This window comes from Gracilinanus agilis, chromosome 4, assembly GCF_016433145.1.
Source record: "Gracilinanus agilis isolate LMUSP501 chromosome 4, AgileGrace, whole genome shotgun sequence".
Taxonomy (NCBI): domain Eukaryota; kingdom Metazoa; phylum Chordata; class Mammalia; order Didelphimorphia; family Didelphidae; genus Gracilinanus; species Gracilinanus agilis.
Window position 1 is genome coordinate 27,903,614 of NC_058133.1, and position 20,623 is coordinate 27,924,236.

At 38.1% G+C, this 20,623-nt stretch overlaps 1 long non-coding RNA gene across 1 annotated transcript in view; it reads right to left on the reverse strand.

The window, feature by feature from the left end:
• Window positions 1–2,159: 2,159 nt before the first annotated feature.
• LOC123244448 overlaps window positions 2,160–20,623 on the reverse strand; it is a 37,653-nt gene continuing 19,189 nt past the window's right edge. The window contains exons 2-3 of the long non-coding RNA XR_006506077.1: window positions 5,061–5,276; window positions 2,160–2,471 (exon numbers count right to left, since the gene is read on the reverse strand). This is a non-coding gene — a long non-coding RNA (uncharacterized LOC123244448). The remainder of the gene's footprint in view (window positions 2,472–5,060; window positions 5,277–20,623) is intronic.

Sequence of the window (20,623 nt, forward strand, 5' to 3'; positions counted from 1 at the left end):
ACCAGAATACAGAATTTTTCACTACAATCTAAAACAAACTTTCCAACCATAGTCTGAAACAAATAGACTTCCTAATTTTAAAACAGTACAGTATATTTCCCAGACATGGTATAAAACCCTGGCTAAATGGCACAATGAATAAATGAGCACTGGACTTGACATCAGGAAGACCTGAGTTTGAATCCTATTTCTGACACAACTTTGTGACTTTGGACAAATCACTTAATATCTCTCAGAATCAGTATCATTATTTATAAAATAGGTATCACAATAGAACCTATGTCATAGAGTTCCGGTAAGGATCAACTGAAATCACACAAGAAAGGCATTTTGCAGACTTTGAAGTTCTATATAAATAATAGCTATAAGTATTATTATTATTAATGACATAAAAATGAGTATAATCCTTCAGGCCCACCACCCTTTCCATCAATTTGGCACTAACAGACTCACAGGTGAAAATCTGGTTTCAAAACAGAAGGATGAAATGGAGAAACTGCAAAGAAAAAGAAGCACTTTTCAACCAACACTGTATACCAAGGAAGAAGGCATTCAAGTGAATTGAATTTCAAGATCTACTCTGGGCTTTACTTCTCCTTGTTCCAAAATATGGAAAATAATCTCAACAGCATTCAAGTTTAAGATGGAGGAAAAATTCACCAGAGCCTTCAGAAAGATTAAACCATGAGAATTCATTGCAGCTACTTCCACAAGCAAATTCCCATCAGGGTCCATTGTATTTATACTCTGAAACAGACACTGAAGACAAGGGAATTGCTACAGTCGTATGGAAAAATAATAAAACTATACATAGATTATTACAAAAGCAGAAACTTGAAGCGGATGCTCTTTTTAAACTAACAATATTTGAACACCAAAATCAATTAGTTTGAATTTCAACAGTGTCTAAACTCGTTAACACCACTGGGGAAAATGTGAGAACTGGTGCTTTAAGAAATATTTTCTGTTATTCAGTTTTCTCTCATTTTGTTTCTGTCCTTTTGCTACATTTATAAAGGAAACAGAAACTAGTGCAAAATGATAACTGAAACTTGACTTTGTTTTGTGGCTCTACTTTGCATATGCAGGTGTATATGTACTCACATACTTTAATTCTTTAAGGGCTTGTAATTACATCAATGTGGGGACTTCCCCCACCAATACAGCATGAGCGTGCGTGCGCGCACACACACACACACCATCAAACTAAAGGAGTGAGAATCGTGATGCTTCCAAAGAAATTCAAGTCAGAGAAGTCTCTAAACAGTTCTAAATTGGGACCACAGAAGGGAGGAGAAGGAAAACTTTTCTTTCTCTCTTCTTCCTGTTGGTTTTGCTGTGTAGCAGTGACTTTTCCAGAGGGAAGAATTTTCAGCATTTGGAGAAGCTGCTTGAAATGAGAGACATAAGGCAAGCCAGAAACCATCCATGAAGGAAACCCTTGGAAAGAGAGAAGAAAGGAATCTCTCCTATTAGTGATGTAGGTCTGAAAGGGTTTTACTGGACCAGTTGAAGATACTACATCCAGCAGAAAACAGAGGCACTTAATCTAGAGAGGCACAGATACATAAAGCTAGTGATCTAAGACAATAAGGAGCTTCAATGAGCATGATTCCTGGCAGCAGAGAAGAGAGTCAAATTATGGAGAAGAGCAGACCTTGGAAACCCTACTGAGCAACCTGCCTAGCAGAGATGCTGCACAGCATTTAGCATAATGTTTGGCACATAGTAGAAGCTTAATAAATCCTTCTTCCCTTTATCTCCACCAAGAAGAATTGTGTGAGGACTCTCATGAAGAAAGATAGGCCTTCCATACTCTGAAAAACTAATGCTAAGTTGTCTTTGCCTTACATGTATCCTTTATGAATGTCTCACTTAAAGTACTGTACTCTATGTTTGAACCTACTGTTCCCATGGATAGTGTATGTATTTGTGGGAGAGTAACCCAGTAGGTTTATGGGGGAATGTTTGATAATTCCTATACTTGTTTTTTATCCTTTGAGTAAATACTAAGAGATAATTGAGTCCACTCACTGTTTCAAACCCTTACCTTCTATCTTAAAAGATTTAAAATTGGTTTGATTAAATATAAAAGTTAAAAAATAATGTTGTGGTCGCCATTTATAAAATATTAGCCCTTATATCAAAAATGACTGTTAGCATCTTTTATTTACAACAAGGTAGAGATATTGAAAGTGGGCAATGTAGGAAGGAGACAGAGCCTTGTCTAGCCTACCAGCTGATCCAGTGAAGTCCAGCTCAGCCCCCAGCAAGGGCTCCCTCAAGTCCAGATCTCCACGTGGAAGTCCCGGTGGCGGTGGTGTATTCAGCCAAAAATCCACCAATGCAGGCCTCTTCCTTCAATTTGAGTCACTCACCCAGCAAAGCCTCTCTAGTGTTGAAAGCTCCAGTCATGGACTAGTCTAGGACAATATGACTGCTTCCAAGAGTCTTCCTCCAGCTCAGCTCACCTACGCAGAGAGAGAGTGAATGAATGCTCAGTCTGGTTTTTTAAAGCAGTTTTCTTGATGTCACTTTGTGTTGCTCCCCCACTTCACAGGAACCAATCACGTCCTCCAATTTGCCTAGCACTGGGGAGGGCAATGGTCTTTGGAGGTGTGAGCTTTCTCCAGTAAGTGACTTGTGAACTCTTACTTAATGGTTAGCTAGATGCTAAACAGGAATACTTTAAGTTTTTGATTTGATTAAATTAAAGGTTGCTGATGGGTTTCATTAAAAACAAACTAAGATATATGACCCTGGGCAAGTCACTTGACCCCCATTGCCTACCCTTACCAATCTTCCACCTATAAGTCAATACACAGAAGTAATGGGTTTAAAATTTAAAAAAAAAAAAAAAAAAGGGCTCTGTGTGCCCTTAAAAAAAAAAACTAAGAGAGCCTAATTTTCTCTTCACAGAATCAATACTAAATATTAGTTGCAAGGCAGAAGAGTAGTAAGGGCTAGGAAAGTGGGGTCAAGTGACTTGTCTAGGGTTGCATAGCTAGGAAGTGTCTAAGGTCAGATTTGAATCCAGGACCTCTTGTCTCTTGGACTGGCTATTCAATGAACCACCTAGCCACCCATTACTGACAGATTTTTAACGGGAAGTTCATTGGTGGGCTTGTGAGTTAGATTAGGAGTACAACCTTATGAGGTTACCCTAGAGAGCAACTATCTTCTATGGGTAAGAATACAGGTGCATTTTGGAAGGAGAAGGCCAAAAAGGGTGCTACATATGGCTATGCTCTAGCATATCTTATGATAAAGACAAAGTTAAGAGTTTCAGTTAATATGGAAAGTCTTTTGACTCTGACTGCTGATTCCCTAATTTTAGAGAATTGCTTCAAGTTCAGACCTGTGCCCTGTTTGGCAGCTCTGTGTGTCAAATGAAGAAAGCAAATCTCTGGGGACTGAAAGAAGCAATAATGAAAAAAGCAAGGGGGAAGCCAACAATAAACAGAGCAAAGGCTTAAAGGGACACTAGCACAAAGGTGCAAGACAGGTCTCCCTCTCTTATTAGTTTTAGGTTGGAAAGTGAACTAAAGAGCACCCTTAGTGTGGTCATGGCAGTGAAAAGCCTTCATACATATGTGCATTTGGAGGTTCATAGCTATAGAAATAGGAGACGCCTCAGAATTCATACAGCCCAGCCCCTTCATTTCACATTCAAAGCAATTGAGGTGCCTTTGAGCAAAACATGGGTGCATTTTTTGCTTTTTTTTTTAAAAAAACAAAAACAAAACCCCTTACTTTCCACGTTAGAATCAATACTGTGTATTGGCTCCAAGGCAGGTGGTAAGGGCTAGGCAATGGGAGTTAAGTGACTTGCACAGGGTCATACAACCAGGAAGTGGCTGAGGCCAGATTTGAAACCAGGACCTCCTGTCTCTAGGTCTGGCCCTTCATTCACCGAGTTACCTAACTGCCTCCAATGCATGTGTGTTTTTAAGAATGAAAAGTAATTGTTAAGCACTTACTATGTGCTAAGTCCTAAATACAAATGCACATATGAGATGCTCCCTCTCCCTTCATTGATTCTTCTAATGGAGCAGACAACACAACACATAACAGTGTTGTAGCAGGTTGGCTAGGGAAGAAAGGCTCAAGGGCAATGAGGGAAATAGGAGAGATGATGAGGAACACACCACTGTCAGAGGCGATGGTAGTGCTGATTTGAAGAGGTGGAAGGATTGTGGAAGGAGACGGTTATAACAACAGGGTGGAAAGTGGTGAGGGCCAAGATGAGCATGAGAGGACTCAGGGAGCCCAGAGGGAAGTGATTTGATTCCTCCTAGGAGTAGCCTCTGGTACTCCCTTTTGGAAGATGGAGCAACAGCCAGAGAATGGTAGCATAGAAACTGGTAAGGGTGACAGCGAGGACCCAAGATGCCAAACAAAATGTAAACTTATACTTTAAAAAAATCTAGTATGTTTGTTCTTTTAAGAATTGTCTGACCTTATAAACAGTCCTTTATGCTCTTCTAAGGAAAAGAAAGAGGTAGTGTGGCATCATGTTTGGAGGAAGACCTGAGTTTGAGTCCTGCCTCTGAAACATGTTAACTGTGTGACGATGGTCAAGTTATTTAAGTGACCAGTGACTTAAATGACTTTCTTAGACTGACATGGTAGGATTATTGATCTGGGTCAGTAGAAGCAATTTATGTACTTCAGCTAAAGATGTTATGAGATGTAGCTTACACATTAAAACACACTTTCTCAAATTTCCATCTGCAGAGCTCTGTCAACTAGCAACATTTATTTTGCCTTCCTTTCCATGATATTGTAAGCCTTTACATTATGCCTAACACTGAATATAGAAGATGCAGAGTGAGGATCTTAAAATCACAAGTAAATGGGCTTGGTCTAAGAAAAATTCCTTAGAGGAACAGAAAAAAGTGGTTTATTAAGGGGATATCATCGTATTCGATGATGTTGAGGGTCTTCTCTTCACCAATGCAGAGCCCAAGCCCACTTGATGGTTTAGTAAGTAGAGAGTTAGCACTTCTAAGTTTGCAAAACACTTTACAAGTATCGTTTCTTTTGATTCTCACAACTACCTTGTGGGTTGATGGAGCTTTCCATGGCACCACTTGGCTCCCTGGATGGACTTGGAATAGTGAGATAGCCAAAATGGTTCATACTGCGGCAAAGCTGGTGGTGATTCCCTTTACGCTTCATCCTCTAATGGCCAAACCTCTATAGCGTGGGAAGACCTGCCAGAGAGTGTACTTCCAGTGTCACTGAAGCCTTCTGATGGCACATCAGAAGAGGACCTTAGGAGAAGACAATTTCATGAGTGCAGCAAATAGGAACATTGGGATTTCTCAGGCAATTTTTAACTATAAAAACATTAGCTATCACTAAAATTGCCATCATATAGCATATATCTTAATTTCATTTTATATTCATCAAAACCATTGTGCCAAAATTTATATGCTGGGTCACATTTTCTATTTGAATTCCATTAAATTTATTGAAACATGTTACCAATGTAATGTAAATAGAATTGTTAAAATTTATGTAATATTTCATAGTTCCAAAATGCCTTCCATGCATTGTCATTTGTTCCTTGCAAAACCTCTGGTGTTCTTCCTGCTCTGAGATTCTGTGAATTTGATTATTTGGAAGTTCAGCTCAAAAATATAGCCTGGGGCCAGATTTGGGGAAGACAGTGTATTCCACTCTGAGGAGTTTTGCCTGACTCCTAGGTAATGGGGAATGATGGAAGGGTTGGGAATAGTAAAATAATATGAGCAGAGTTTTGATCATGTGCCATCTCCTACAGGAAGCCTCAGTTTCTTTTTCTGTAAAAATGAAGATAATCTTAGAACCTACTTCACAAGATCATGGAAACCAATTAAGATAATGATAACAATAATAATACCTACTATTTATATAATACTTTAAGGTTTACAAAGTACTTACCTATATTATCTCATAATAACGACCCTGAGAAATAGAAGCTATTATTAACCCCATTATACAGTTAAAGAAATTGAGAATGAGTTTAAGTGACTTGTCCAGGGTCACAAAGCTAGGAACTATTTAATTCAGGATTTGACCTCAGGTCTTGTTGGTTTCAGGCCTAGTGTTCTATCCACTGAGCCACCCATCTGCCTTGTAAATCTTAAAGTACTTTATAAATGTTAGCTATTATTACGATTATTTCTTGATGTCCCAGTGGATCGTACTTTTTGCCTCCTAAAATTATCTCATATTTACTTATCCCTGTACAAATATCCCCAGTTAAATGTTAGCTCCTTGGGACAGAAATGGTTTTTCACTTTGTCTTCATGTTCCCAGTGCCTGGCACATACATAGTAGGTACTTAATAAACGTCTAGTGCTTTGAGTTAGAAGAGGGAGGTAGTGTAAGTATTAATATCTGTCTTATAGATGAAGACCATGAGATTCAGAGCCATTAAGTGACTTGATTAAGGTCATACAGTTAGTGAGTCACAAACCTCTGTTTCTAAACCCAGGGGCTCTACTATAGCAGACTGTAATAAAGAAATCATCTCCAGAAGGCTAATACTCACTTCAAGGGAAATTTAACACATGGTCTTTGTGCATTTAATTCCTTCACATGGTCTTTATAAAAAAAAAAGTTAGCCAGCTGAATAATCACTCCATATGATATTTACTACCTACTCACTGAATGCATATGTAAATTAAAATGCACTGCACACTTAATTCTCTTTTCATGGAGAATTACTCATTCACTCAACAAGTCTTATTGAGAGCCTATTCTGTGCCTCACTCCATGTGGGGCATTATAGAGGAAAACAAAGAAAATCTCAGACCCAGTGCTTGACATCAAGAAGTCTGCAGTTGGGCTGGGGAACATTGGGTTCATGAAATATTCAAGTAACAATATAAATTGTAATTTTAAAATTAGTGTCATAAATTAATGAGTGTTACGGATTAGAAGTGCTGTCAGAAATCAGAGGAAGAGAGGAGAATTCAGTGTGGGCTGGAATGGTCACTTGCCACTGGAATTGAATGGTTAATTCAAATAGTCTGGAAAAATTTTCAGCCCCCCACCCACACTCTGAGTCCTTTTGCATACAAGAAGATTATACTTATTCATAGTTCTCATATTTTCCTGCTAGACAGCAGAGACCACATCTCATTTAATCTTTATATCTCCCAGGGAATCAGGAAATATCTACAGAGAAGTAGGTATAAGCAAATGTTTAAAAACATTTGTCTTTGAATAACCATCAAATTGGAGATGCTGTGTCGGACTATAATTGAGCCGTCTCGCTTTATCGTGATTATTAATGGAGTATAGGATGGAATAGACTTGTTCCAAGAAGGGCTCACAGAAGTACAAGGGGCTAGATTTATAGACTAGTGAGTTCATTTGAGACAATTTATTAGTGTTTTTTTTTAACTCACAAATTCTGTATGAATATTTGTTATGAATTGCTATAGAAATAGTTATTAGTTTAATGTTTCATATAATTGCCGTTTAAAGTCATTGCATAAATTTCAATATCTATTGCAGAGGATTAAGCAGTAGAGAAATTCCACAAAGAATTTGACAAGATTCTTCAAAACAGCGTCAAATTCAAATAGGAACCCAGGGCTAGGGAGCCCTTGACCCATCCATAAGGATCCCTGCAGACTGCATATTGACTTAGAAAACCAAACAGGTTTATACATTTCTTTTTGTATTCATATATCAACACATTAAAATCAGATAAGAATTACACTTTAATGTGGTTCAGGCTGCACTCAGGAGTGTTGCAGGCTGCCTGTAGCCTGTGGGCCCCACATTTGACTCCCCGGTTCCAAAATACATCCAAATATGGTTTGATATAGAGAAAAAGGGTGATATGATTGAAAGGTGCTCTGCATTAGGTGCTCATGGGCAAGATTCCACGTGGGAGTCCTGCAGCATCTTTTCCAAATTGTACCTAAGAAAGAATACTTCCTACAACATTCAAGGCAAGTAGTCATCTGTTCCTTGCTTGAAGACTTCCAGAAAGGGGAAATCCTGCTACTTCTGTATCCTTTGTTTTTTCTCCCTTCTCCTCTCCAAACTATCCTTCATACACTATTAAACTGATTTTGCTAAAGGTAAGCTCTGACCACAACCCTACCAATAAACCTCCAGTGCCTCCCTATTAATATAATGTCAGGAATAAAAAGAGAACTCCTTTGTTTGTCATTTAAAGCTTTTCACAATCTGGCTTCAACTTATATTTCTGAAAATGGATTAACAAACATTTATTAGGTATCAATTTTGTGGCAGATACTATGTTAAGCTCTGGTGATACAAAGATGATAATGAAGCAATCACTGCCTTCAAGAAGCTACATTCTATTGGGAGAAAGACAAGGTACGTGTATATATTATATCTTGTTTTTAACATATAAGTGTATGTACAATGTGTTTTATATTTACATATAAACATATGTAAAAACAAAATCTATATCACAGAAAATAATACAAAGTAGTTTTGGTAGAGAGACAGTAGCAGCTGGAGGGAACAAGGCTTCCTATAAGAGGTTTCTTTGGAGGTGAGCCTTGAAGGAAGCTAGGAAACTAAAAGTCAGAAGTGAGGAGAGAGTGCACTCCAGACATAATGGGAAACTACTGCAGAGACAGAGATGGGATATGGAGGATCATGTGTGTGGAACACTGTAATGGGTAAAAAGGGGGTTTTGGTTGAATATTAAAAGGTTTGGTCACCAGAGGATTGAACAATTATCAATCCCCAATTAAAGAATAACCTCAAGTTAAAATGCCTTTTATGGAAAATTTATTTACAAATGAGAAGAGGAAGAAAAAATAAGGAAATAAGAGAGAGGATACGATAGGATAAGTAATCTAACACAGTAGGTAATTTGCTCTGATCAGTCTAGTTTAATCCAGGTAGATCTAATTAACCCTCAGCTGAGGGAAATCCAACCTTGATTCCAAGGCCAAACTCAGAGGGCCAGAGGCCCGGAGGTGAATGAAGCAAAAGCTTCAGTCATAGAGTCTCTTTGAAAGGGAAGTTCCTTAAGAGAAGTTCAGGAAGATTCAGTCTTTAAACTCACCACGTGGAATTCCGAGGAAAGATTTAAGAACAGTCTCACGGGCTTCAGAGCTCCTTCAAGTGCTGGTCACCAACTAGAAGAGCTCCTTCAGGTCCCGTTTACAAACCAGAAGCCCAGGGCCCAGCTGACTGAGGTCTTTTTTTAAAGGGGCCTCTTTTTGTCACTTCCTGTGGTCTCCTCTTAGTTTACATGTCCAATCACAACAGACACTTTTCTTAGGACTGCCCTGGAGGCTGTAAGTAAATTCTGATTTGTTATTCATTCTAGGACACCTGGGTTACAGACCACCCAACTTGTGAGTTAAATGGAGTTGTTTTCACCTTTGGTGATTAAATCTAAAGATGGGCAGGGTAGATTTAATCTAATTATCACAACACCAAACAGGCAATATGGCTCTTTTACAGTGGTTGGGTTAGATTTGTTTGGTTTAACAAGAAAGTTGACTCCTCCTTCTTAGGAGGGAGGAGAGGCACCCTCTCCTGAGTGGATCCATTTTTTCCCAGCTCCTTCCTTTAGACATCCCCAAGGATGGGAATTTCTCTTAGCCAACACTTTGGGGGGGGGGTGGGGTAGTGTGTGGTATTACAGATGGGGCCCCTTGAACCAGTTCTGGAAATGGTCCCACAGAAAGGAGATTGGCATAAAGCCATTAAGGTCCAGAGAAATGACTGGGACTTTTTACTTAAGGTACCTCCCAAACTGAGTGCTTTCTTTGCTCAGGGGAATCTATAATGATTCAGGTCATGTAGTTTAATCTTTCTCCTGCTATGCAGGAATTATAATATTCATTCTCTGTGAAATTTCTTAGGTTGATTTTGTGCCCCTGACTAGGGAAGCTTTCCAGGGAAAAGAAAGAGAGCTTCCTTCACAGACTCCATGTAGCTAAACATAACCTCTCTCTTAGTTGCCCTTGAGCAAATGAAATACATATGGAGCAATAATGCCTTGAATTAACCACAGTTTTATCTTCATGTCAGCCAGTAGAGGCTAGGTGAACAGCAGTGTAAAAAAGAAGATTTAAAGGAATGGAGAGAAGTTTTGGAACACATACTAACTTGGGCAGGGACGGGGAAGGAGAAAAGACTACCACCACCATCATTCTCAGCAAACAAAAAACAACTATTGTCTCTTCAGCCTCTATCTGTAGCAGGGGCAGTGGCAGCCCTGATCCCCAGGAGCTCCTCCCATTTCTGGTTCTTGGATATGTTGTGGAAAAGTTCAGCACTCTGCTAAGCAGTCTACTTCCTATTCATCTCTGGAGAGATTTTAGCTCCCGCTTCCTTCTAGAATGAAGGGAAGGAGTCTCTCTCTTTTCAAATATAGAGACAGTCCCAAGGCTCCAAAGGACATGTCTCTAGCGAGTGTTGATGACTTTTTTATGGAGCTCCAGACATCCATCTACCATCACCTGCTATAGTGGGGCCACTGATTCCTAAACTTATTACACATTCTTCTTCTTCACACACTCTATGATCTGGCCAAACTCACCTTATTACTGTTCCTCATAAAGGACACTATCTCCTGCCTTTGCGCTGGCTGCCCACTGTTTCTGGGATGTACTTCCATCTCATCTGTACCTCTCAGAATCCCAAGATGCCATCAAGGGTCAACTCAAGCATCACCTTCTTAGGAAGATGTTCCTGTTCTGCCCATCTGTGAGTGGTTCTACCTCCAATTTGTATTTTTATGTATTTAATGTATACTTGTGTAATAGTCCTTCTGGTGTGGCTTGGGCTGGTTGCCTTGCTAGGAAGCCCAAGTCACTAAAGTTCCTGGGAGTTGTATTTCTTCCCAGCTTAAGAAGAAAGGAAGCTAATGTGAGATCAGACCTGAAGGGATAGGGCAGGTTTCCCCTATGGCCAGAGTTTTAAGAGTCTCTTGAGAAAGTGGAAAAGGGCATGCTAAGAGAAAGGGGTGGCAATGATTCCTTTCTTCCTTCCCACCACTCCAGACTGATACAGCCATCTATAGTTCCTCTCCTCAAACCCATGCCTCCTCTTGGGATCTTGGAGAGGCAAAAGCTAAAGTAACAAATAAGAGGACTTCCCCTTTCACACGCTCCTTTCTTTTTCTTTTAATCTCAAGAACTTGCATGGCTGACTGGAGTACCAAAGGGCAGGAAGGAACTGGTGACACTTGTTCTTTCCATTGCCTTGCTTAAGATGGGTGTCACTGGCAACCTTTTCTACACATTCATTTTTCTTTTAAAGCCACCTTATCAGTCTAATCTTATTCCTCAAGAACACCTGTGATTGACCCTGTCCTTTTCATTGTACCCCTTTGTTTCTGGCTCGAGGGCTCAGAACAGCTTTGGGAGCCACATTGGAAAAAGTGACCTTTCCTGATGCAGGGCTGACACTGGCCCCTAGCTCATTTATAAGTGAGTCTGTTGTGTAAATGGAATTAGCTCATCTTCATTCATAGTTAGACTCTAGCCACCAGAGATAATGTCATCCCACCTCCCTGAGTGGGGAGGGGAGATCAGTGACCCACATGTGACAATAAGTAACAAATCAAGAACAAGGGCAGTCCAAAACAGTGTGGAGCCTGCCTTTTGTCCTCTTGAATTTGAGGTGGACGCAGGAAGTGACGGGGTAACTTCCTGCGGAGGCAGTTGGGGCTTTGAACTTGGAGTGGAAGGATCTCTGGTGAGACCTCAGGCGGTTTCCCTCTGAACTGTCACGTGGGTAAGTTAGGCTGACTCCCTTTCGCCTCCCTTGGCGTTTCTAGGGTCTCTACCCTCAAGGAGGCTTCCTTGCAGCTAGTAGCCTAGTTTAATTAACCTCTGAACTCTCACCTGATCCCGACCTCAGCTGGACCCAATCAGAGTTTCTCTCTCTCTATTTCCCTACCTTCAACCTTCCTAATTGTAAATAAACTTCTATAAAAGGCATCTTGACTTGGGTCTATTTTTAATTATGGAATCACGCTAATCTGATTCCTGGCGACCACCATGCTTTAAATATATCTAATTTCCCCTCTTACACTGTCTTTCTCTAATTAGAGACACCATCAGAAATAATTTATATGTTTCATAGCTATACTTCCAAGGGAAGAATTGTCACAGCCTTAGACCTTTATATCTGCCCACTCAGGCTGTGAGCTTATCCCTATTGTGAACCCTAGTATTACACCTAGCATGTACCTGTTTGTCTCCCTTAGAGAATGGAAGATTTTTGTCTTTCTACCTTTAAGATTCACTGATTGGTTGATTAGAACATACTTAATTTTCCTCTTTGCCTTTTATAATCCTCCAGCTTCCTTGAAAGCTCAGCTCAGGTACCACTTTTCCTCCTTGCATGGGACCCCGGGTTTCCTTTGGACATCTAGAGGTGTTTCAGGTCAAACAGAGCATTGCCAAGGAAAAGGTGACTCGGGCATCAGGGACTCATGATAAGGAAAGACCCCTAAGGGAAATATTCCCCTTGGATTCTCCCCTAGATTTTGAGATGGACACAGATATACATCTTCTCATTATGCTCTAATACCGTTGGGACATCTACTTGTCCCCTAAATTATGCCTGGTCAAGCCCTTTGTCTTCCGGACATGAAACATCACTCCAGCCCCTGTCAGGTGACAAACATCCCCCACTTCTGCCTAACCTCATTCCATTGCCTCATCCTTGGTCAGACAGCCCCTGTTGTCAAAAGGGTATGAAAAGCCCAGAATCCATCTTCTCAAGGAAGCAGTATTCTTGTGCCTGTCTCCCAACCTTTCAATATTACTATCAAATTAATAAATTTCTCTTTTTATTTTTAAGCTAAGTTTTGGAGTCTTGCATTCTTGCAAAGGGTACTGGGATTTACCTCAAGTCCCCCCATAATGTTCCAAGAAACCTATCCTGATGATTTCAGAAAGAGCTGGAAAGACCTTCATGGACTTCTGCAGAGTGAAATAAGCAGAATGAGGAGAGCATTGTACACAGTTGCAGCGATACTGTGGAATGATCAACTGTGAAAGACTTGGCTACTCTCAGCAATACAATGATTCAGGACAATTCTGAAGGACTTAGGACAAAGAATGCCATCCACCTCCAGAGAAAGAACTGTGGGAGCAGAATACAGATGAAAGCATATGGTTTTTCAATTGTTTATTTGGGTTTATGTTTTGGGGTTTTGGTTTTATAAGATTATTCACTTACATAAACAAACAATGTAGAAATATGTTTTGTATGATAATACATGTATAACTCAGATCGAATCACCTGTCAGCACTGGGAGGGAGAAGGGAAGAGAGGGAGATAAGTTTGATCATATAACTTGGGAAAACTTGTGTGGAAATTTATTACATGTAACTGGTAAAAAAAATTTTAATAAAAAGAAACCTATCCTGATCCTCCTGATTATTAGTATCTTCCCCTCATAAATGGATTTTTCTATTGTGTATGTGCCCAGGTACATATAGAATCACAAAAAACTAACATATATATATATATATATACAAAGTAGTGGATATTTTATTTTTTATTAGAAACTTAATCATCAATAGTTGCAAATATTTTCATTTATAAAGGAGAACAAAAATGATTATATATGAAACAGTGAACTTTTTGACATTTTAAAAAAGGATATATTAATTTTTTTACTTTATAAATGTTTATTTTATTTATTTACTTAAAATTTTATTTATTGAATTAATTGATTTAGAATATCTGTCCATAGTTACATGATTCATGTTCTTTCCCTCCCTTCCTCCCTCCTTCCTCCCAGAGCCAATGAGCAATTCCACTGGATTTTACATGAGTATATATTAATTTTGAGAAGCATTTTGACCTTACCCTGAGAAGCTTGGCCCTGAAACAAAGAAGCCAAGAAACCTTTGGCTGATAGTGACTTTCCCCTATTATTCTCTAACTCTGGAAGCCTTGGATAGACCTAGGGACAGACTATACAGAGAGATCCTGGCCTTAGAAGAAGATTGTGTGGGGAGGAAATAGGAAGGCATTTCAAGCAAGCAAATGCCAGAGAATTCTTCACAACTGACAGAAGCAGGACGACATAACGTTCCATCACAAGCTGGAGATACAAGATTAGAGCCATGGAAGATAGTCAACAGTGATCTAGCCAGGTGAAATAGATGTGATGGCTCCTGAGCTGAGACAAAGAGGACTCCTAAAGTGTAGATTAGGACCCCAGCAAAATCTGTACTGCTGTTGGAGCAAGATCAGGAAGAAAGATGGTGACATACTTTCCCCTTTCTTTTTACTCTTTCCAGGGAGAAGCCAAATGTCCCAATAGGTTATTTGAATGAATGATGAATTTTAAAAAGCATTTATTAAATGTTTATTGCTTTCCAGGCAAAAATAGTTATAAATAGAAGCCAGCAATACAATCCTTGCTCTCAAAGAGCTTACATTCTAATGGAGGAAGGTAATGCCTATTAATCAATCCATCAACCAATAAACATTTATTAAATGCCTACTATGTGCCAGACACTGTGCTAAGCTTTCCCTAAAGGGAGGTTGGAAAGAAGGGAAGACTCATAGTGTCATGGTGCAGAAATGACCTGAATGGGAGGTCGTAGCCTGGCTCTAGGAAAGATCACATGAAAATTCACTAATCAGAGCCCAGGTTATCAGAAGTAGAGAACAAAGCATCCTGGGGGAAGAGAGCTAAGGAGAGTGAATGGGCAGAGTGGATATGACATGGTCTGGAAATGGCAGAGACTGTAACTTCCTGGTCTCTCTGTCCATCCTTAGGCTATTTGAAAAGGGGAGCTAAGGATTGGAAAGTATTATTCCTCTCCCCAAAATGGTAACTTTTGTTACACATGTGTTACATAATATAAACCTAAGCCTCTTGTTGTGTTTTACTTATTAATTAAGTCTGATAATACCATAAGAGAGAATTGATTTTATTCCCCTTTCTAGAGATGGGAAGCAATTAGTTCAGTAGCAACTGAACTGGGGATTGAGACTTCGGGGCAAAACAGTAGACTTTGCATATCTGACAAGGAATCGAGAGACCAAGATACTCATAGTAAAAAGAACATGAGTCATTTATACCCCAAGATGGCCACTTGATAAGAAAGTCCCCACATACACCAAAATGTTTCTAGCGGGACTTTCTGTGAGAGAGACAAATTGGAAGCAAAGTAGATGCCCAACGATTGGGGAATAGCAAAACAAATTAAAATTACTACTATACTGTATGAAGTATAGTATGAATGGAATAAATACAGAAAGCATGGAAAGATTTATAAGAACTGATGAAGAATGAAGTAAGCAGTCAAGAAAACAATATATATAGTAAATACAACAATGGAAAACAAAAAGTCAAAAGTCAATGCAACAAAATTAAAAGATCAAATGAAACTTGAATAAAGAGATAGGAGAAGCCACCTCCAAACTTCTCCTTCATGAAGGTGGTGGATCCACAAGTATTAGATATTGCATATATTTTCATACTTTTTGGTGTATTGATAGTCATGTTGATTTTTCCTCTTTTTTTCTTTTTACTTTGTCTTTTTTTAGTCTTAAAATACTTTGTTATAAGGAATATTTTTCTGAGAGGAGGAGGAGGGGAAATATGAAGTGGGGAAAAGTATGATGATGTAAAAAAAATAAATCAATAAGAACACTTAGAAAAAGAATGTGAGTCAATGTAATTCTAGAAATGAATGTGAGTGATGGTTAGCCATTTTTTCTTTTCTTGGAAAGCAATGTCCAGAGAATTTGAAAGAAAATTGAACCCCTAAAAAGAAATGTGTTGCTAGGAAAATTCTACCTACATGAAGAAAATGGGAAGAGAATTTTCTAGACCTGTACAGTCTAGCCTTCCAGGCTCGAGGATGCCTGCCTTGCTTGCCAACAGTTGCCTGGTTTATTTCTTTTCATTCTAAACTTTCTAGTTTTCTGTTTCCATGTGACTGTTTTTAAATGATTTGTTGCTCTTTTCTTCCTTTTTAAAAAAATGTCTGAATCCAGTGGAATTGCATGTTGGCTATGGGATGGGGTAGAAAGAGGGGAAGGAAAGAATATGAATCCTGTAACTGTGGAAAATTTTTCTTAATTAAAAAAAAATCTGTTTCACAACCTACTAATATCCTTTATAGAAGCTGTCCCATAAGGATGATAAAAAAAAAAAATAAAAACATTGGCTATGTCTGAAACTGTAGATCTCATTCTTTACCTGTTGTCCATCATATGTCTGCCAAGAAACAAAAAGCATGCTTTTCTGTGAGTCTTCTGAAGTCATAGTTGATTAGAATTCTTATCTTTCAAAACTATGTTCTTTACAATATATGGTCATCAGAAAAATCATTCTCCTGATTTTACTCATTTCATTCTGTTCCAGTTCATACAAGTCTTCTTAAGTTTCTCTGAATTATTTTATGCTTTGCTTTAATGGCTGTGTAATATTCCATTTATATTCATAATAATGTTCCACCATTTCCCAATTTATGAACATCAACTTTCCACTTCCTTTTTTTATGTTCTTCTATAATTGTTTAAATAGATATAGGTCTTTTCTTATTTTTTTCTTTTTCTTTTTAAAACTTATTTGGAGCATATACCTAGTAATGGTTAATGGTTGGATCAGTGGGTATGGATAATTTGATGATTTTTTGTGTGCATAAAATAACAAATTATTTTCTAGAAGGATTGAACCAATTCTCAGGTCCTCTAATAGTGCATTAGTATATCCATCTCTTCTTTGATTTCCAGATTCTTATTTTGTATTTATTTAGGTTTTTGACTTGTTTTTTTTTTTAATTTTTATATCAGCATATTCATTTTATTAATCTTTTTTCTTATCTTGATGAAAGTGTTTTCAAATAGAAATTTATCATTACAGATTTCTTTGGCTATATTTCTAAAGTCTTGTTACTTTTTTGTATCAAGGTTTTTTAAAAATATAATTCAGTATAATTATTTCTTGTTTCTATATTTTGTTGTTTCAGTCATTCTTTAGGAGCATATTGTTTCATCTCCATTAAGTCTGAATCCTTTATTAAATTCCCTTGATTATAATTTTTATTGCTTATATATCTTATATATACAATTTTTTATATATTGTCACTTCCATTAAAATGCAAGCTCCTTATGGGAAAGGACTATTTTTACCTTTCTTTGAATCATAGTGTTTAGCACAATACCTGGCAGATAGTAGGTACTTAATAAATTATTTTTGATTGTTTACTGACAGCATTTTAATCAGTAATCAATGGTTTTTAATTTTTTTTCTTCTTTTCTGCAATTGAAGAAAGAAGTGATATGCTAGTAATGATTAGTTTTTATAAAACTCCTTATAATTCATATTTGATTGTCAGCCAATAAACATTTACACAGTGCCTACTATGTACCAGGCACTGTGCTAAGAACTAAGATACAAGGAAAGGTAACATAGAGCCTAGAGGGATATTATATGTAAGTTTTCTAGAATTCTATTCAAATTCTTAAATTCATTGTTATTTTTGTAGTTTTGTCTAGGTCTGAAAGAGGCACATTGAAGTCTCCATTGGTTAGTATTTTACTATTTCTTTCCATAGTTCAATTATCTTTCTCTCTAGGTACTTACATGCTATATTATTCAATGTGTGTACATTTAATATTGATATTTTCCTTACCTATGGTATTTTTATGTATGATGTAGTTTTCCTGCTTTTTAAATTCATGCATAATTTTGCTGTTTCCTTATTTGGGATTATGATCGCCAACCCCACTTTTTTGGATTTAAATGACACACAATAGATTCTACTCTAGCCACTCATTTTTATGTTATGTGAATCTTCACTATTCAAGTGTTTTTCTTATATAGAACATATAGGCTTTCTAATCCATTCTTCTACCCTCTCCAGTATAGGTGAGTTAATTCCAGGCACATTCATTGTAATAGTTATTATTTTTTATCCTTTCTCCACAATATCTTAATATAATGTTTCCTTAATTTCCCCCTCACCTCTACTCATCTTCCTCTTTATAAAGAAAAAGAATTTGAAGTGGGGGAAATAAATTAAATCACCCACACTTATTTATAATTGTAGTGATCTGCCCCCACTCCTTTCTTCTTCTTTTCTACACCAATCCCAGATGCAGATTGCTAAACCTTATCCTTTTTCTCTCTCTTTTTAGTCTCCTCTTTAGGGAAATTAGCCTTCTATAATTGAAGTTTGTCTCAGTCGTGCCTACTTCCTCCCCCACAATACACTCTGTACTGCACCTCCCTCTTACTTCTTCTGTCCCTGCCAATTTTCCTGCTTACTTTAAAGCATCCATCCCAGTATGTATCACTGTGCTCTACATATAGGAAGAACTTAATAAATACTGAATTAAATTTGTCGAATTCCCCATTGCTGCTTCCTCTCCCCTCCAAATAAGTGTGGAGTGGTGTTTTTTTTTTTAATTATTAAATTTGTAGAGCCGGGGGAAAACATAAGAAAGTATAGATATGCTAATGTTAGTTATAAAAATATGATTCCTCTGCTTTTCTAACAAGCTTCATTAAAAGGCTGTTAATATAGCCAATCACAGACATATGAGCTCAGGGAGGGGGTTGAAACACCATCACATGCTGTAATAATCTCTCAGGAGTTTAGTTATGATGTTGGAAATTGAGGGTAAAAGGCTCAATGGACTTTACAAACTATCTATTTACCATGCCAAATTGCAATGTGAGAAAACATTCTTCGCAATGCTTTGGAAAGCCTAGTGTTCAGTTTAGTGTTCAGATAGTTTTCCAAATACATGGCTCCCTTCTACCTGTCAACAGATTCCATAATCGTAATGCATTTTTTCTAAAATTCTTGAAGTGTATACAACAATCAATCTGCTGAGAAATGTAATTTTTTTTCTCCCAAAAGCTTGATGAGTTCAGGAAAAGCTGGCCAAAAGATGGCTTGCTATCCTCTACTGGTACTTGCATATAAAATAAAGCTGATGTTAAACTTTTTAATGCAATATAAATCCAACATGCCACAGAACCCTTGGTTTTTGTTTTTTTTTAACCCTTGTACTTTGGTGTATTGTCTCATAGGTGGAAGATTGGTAAGGGTGGGCAATGGGGGTCAAGTGACTTGCCCAGGGTCACACAGCTGGGAAGTGTCTGAGGCCGGATTTGAACCTAGGACCTCCCGTCTCTAGGCCTGACTCTCACTCCACTGAGCTACCCAGCTGCCCCGGAACCCTTGTTTTTAAAATTCACTCAAGCATCGATCTATACTAGGAGACATCATCTGCAAAATGAGGGGAATGAACTGAAGGATTTCTAAGACCTCCCGTATCACAACAATCTTCTAATCTGGTGATTTCTCTGCCTTTGGTATCCTCCAAGTTGCCAAGTAATGCTTTAAGTTTGCAAAGATAGTTCTTAATCTTTTTGCAAGCAAATTCAAATGCTATAAAAATAGATTATAGCCTTCATTGAGCTTGTCATTTAGTTTCATTTTTATTCATCTTTAATAAAAACAACACGGTTGACAGAATTTAGGTGGTCTTTAGCAATAGCTAAAAATGGATATGAGTTTTTGTTTTTGTTTTTTACTACTAACAGACCCAATTAAGGAGCTTTAGAAAGCAAACCAATCACCCTTGAAGCAGAATTTGAAAATGTTCTCCATAAAAATAGTTTGAATATCAAGATCAATGGGGTTCACTTAAATAATAAGACATAGTGTCAGCTCCTCGAACTGTTGCTTCCTGAACAAAAGAGTAATTGGTTCCTCCAATATAAAAAGTTTTCCATTTCTTGCAGAATTCAGAAAGATTGACTGACTTCTAAAATCTCACTAAATTAGAGGGATTATTCTTTGCCCTTTCTCATTCGTTTTATTTAGAAAAATCCAAGTCACATTGGCAGTGTTTCTTAAATATGAAAGAAGCAAATATTTTCTTAACCAGCTAAAAGCATTGACGGCCTTTAAAAAACAATGGTCGGGGGGCAGCTGGGTAGCTCAGTGGATTGAGAGTCAGGCCTAGAGACGGGAGGTCCTAGGTTCAAATCCGGCCTCAGACACTTCCCAGCTGTGTGACCCTGGGCAAGTCACTTGACCCCCATTGCCCACCCTTACCACTCTTCCACCTATAAGTCAAAACACAGAAGTTAAGGGTTTAAAATTTAAAAAACAAAACAAAACAAAACAATGGTCGGGGGGTAAAGGGGAAAGTAGGAGCATGAATCATGTAACCATGTTAAAAATGAATATTAATAATTGTTAAAAAAATAAAAATAAAAAAAAACAATGGAGAGAGGGGCAGCTGGGTAGCTCAGTGGATGGAGAGTCAGGCCTAGAGACGGGAGGTCCTAGGTTCAAATCCAGCCTCAGACACTTCCCAGCTGTGTGACTCTGGGCAAGTCATTTGACCCCCATTGCCCACCCTTACCACTGTTCCACCTAGGAGCCAATACACAGAAGTTAAGGGTTTAAAAATGTAAAAAAAAAAAAAAAAAAAAAACAATGGAGAGAGATTTTCACTTCTAATTCCTGGAAGATTACTTAGAAAGTAGGTTGTGTTTAACATGTAATATCCAAACCCTAATCATAAATGTTGTGATAGCCACCATTTCAAGACAGTGGTAAACTCTGCCATAGTACCTGTCTTCCCTGCTCCCACCTCCCCTCTGCTTGTCCAT